Source organism: Orycteropus afer, unplaced genomic scaffold, assembly GCF_000298275.1.
Source record: "Orycteropus afer afer isolate SDZICR_OR568_19922 unplaced genomic scaffold, OryAfe1.0 scaffold00141, whole genome shotgun sequence".
Classification (NCBI taxonomy): domain Eukaryota; kingdom Metazoa; phylum Chordata; class Mammalia; order Tubulidentata; family Orycteropodidae; genus Orycteropus; species Orycteropus afer.
This window is the reverse complement of record NW_006921728.1, coordinates 99,887-102,154: the sequence shown is the minus strand read 5'-3', so window position 1 is coordinate 102,154 and position 2,268 is coordinate 99,887. Positions and strand designations below refer to the sequence as shown.

Here is a 2,268-nt window from a genome sequence, read left to right as displayed (position 1 = left end):
CATAGTGACCCCTCCTTGGGTTTCCAAGGCAGTATCACTATGGAAGTAGATTGCCCAACCTTCCTTCCGAGGAGTGGCTGGTGGGTTTGAACCGCCAGCTTCTGGTTAGCAGTCAAATGCCTTAGGCATTATGGTACCAGAGCTCCTATGTGAGATCTAGAATAGGCAAATGTATGCAGATCAAAGTTCATTAATCATTACCAGGGGCAGAGGAAGGGGGAAAGGAAGAGTCATTGAGGCATTGAGCTCCTAAAAGGTAATGAAAAAATTTGGAAACAGATAGTGGTGATGGTTGTACAACATGATGAAAATGATGAATGTCACTGAATTTTACATGTAAAAAATATTGAAATGGCAAATGTTTTCCTATATATACACTTACCACAATTAACAAATCCATAGGAGTAAGGCTGAGTTTACCAAAAAAGGGAAACATTGGGATAAGAATGTTGGATGTTTTTCATAAATCTCAGAAAGCATTGTGCCACTTTTTATGCTAAATTACATACATAGGATGTTATAAGACTCTAAAGTCTCATACAGGCTAATGAAATTAATCAATTAGCATAGCTTATTTAGATATAGAAGAATTATTCATTCAGGTGCCATTTAAAAGGAATCATGTTGGTGATGAACCTTGCCATTTTAAAAACTGAAACTTTTCTATTTGAAGCTATTTGTTGAATAAATGAAATTGGATTGTAAAATTTCATTCAGCAGCTGACATTGAAAATAATTTCTTGATGATGGGCCGTCACGTGGGAAATCTGACATAATGGAGCAAGCTTAGAGTGCCAGTGGGACTAGGCAACGGGGAGACTGGGATAGGTACTGGGGAGCCTGCTCAGAGAACACAAATAAGTGACCAAACCCACAACTGGAACAAAAAGCAGTTGAAATAAGCATGAATTTTAAGTTCTGGACATCATTAGTGAGTCTTACTTCCCCCCCTCTAGACAGCTCTCATGGATTCATATCTAAGTCCTTGGGACACATTGACACACAAAGGAAAAACCAAAAGAAGTACCCCTGTATAAGAACCTTGCACAGCACTGGTAACTGTGTTTTGGAGAAAGAGGTTCTTTTCAATTTGCCACAAAATCTCTCATGGTCAGATAACACAGGACAGTTCTGGCATGTCTGCAGTACCCATGAGTGGGGAAAAGCAACCCCTTTCCACCAACACTGGGCAACTACAGCTGTAGCAACACTCCACGAAAGGACAACAATGACAGAAGTGTCCCAGGCTTGCCACAATATCACAGCTTAGCCACTGTGGTGCCATGATACCACCAGAGTCTGTGGACATGATCAGCAGTGGCAGAGAGAGGTGCACTCATGGCTTAGAGGGTCTCATTTGAAAAAGGCTGAAGGTGTACAGTGTGCCAGACTTTGGACTACACTGTGATGATACAATGACAAGCAAGACACACTTGGCCTCTGAGCTCATGGCACTTGCATTCTGGAAAGGACTTGGCAAGAGAAACACTGGAAAGAACTGGAGAAGAAAAGGGATAAGGGTTGGGAATGGCGGAAGCTGTATGTAGCTGAGAAGACGTTTTTGAGAAAATCTTAGAAATTCCCAAAAATTATTTGTGAAGTCTTTGCTAGTGTTGGGAGAACACACAGAAGCAAATGAAGACAAAAGACAGAAACCTAGTATTTATTATTCTTAAGGACAGCTCAGTTTTACTCTCAGGCTAGGAAAATATATATTTCACATGCTGTTCTATTTTCTTCCAATTTTTCACATATTTTAAAATTTGTTAGCCTTCTGAACAGTTTTCAATACATTGGAGTATGCAAACAGAAATCTAGATTAGCTATCTCTAAACAGATGTTCAATTACCCCAAAAATCTTTATTCAACAGGGATTTGGTAAGGCTTTATGTTGTTGTTGTTGTTAGGTGCCATTGAGTCATTTTTGACTCATAGCGACCCCATGCACAGCAGAATGAAATACTGCCCTATCCCGTGCCAGCTCCATGATCCCTGCTATACTTGAGCCTATAGTCGCAGCCACCATGTCAATCCATCTCGTTGAAGGCCTCCCCCCTTTCACTGACCCTCCACCCTACCAAGCATGACGTCCTTCTCCAAGGAATGGTCCCTTCTGACAACATGACCAAAATAGGTGAGATGAAGTCTGGCCATTCTCACTTCCAAGGAGCATCTGGCTGCACTTCCTCCAGGACAGATCTATTAGTTCTTTTAACAGTCCATGGTACTTTCAGCATTCTTCGCCAGCACCACAACTCAAAAGCATCA

The 2,268-nt window shown here is 41.3% G+C and overlaps 1 protein-coding gene across 1 annotated transcript in view; it reads right to left on the bottom strand.

Annotated features, from left to right (window-relative positions):
• The window catches only part of MEP1B (meprin A subunit beta), a 117,903-nt gene that overhangs the window by 35,409 nt on the left and 80,226 nt on the right, over positions 1-2,268 (bottom strand). The gene's annotated exons all lie outside the window — the stretch shown is intronic.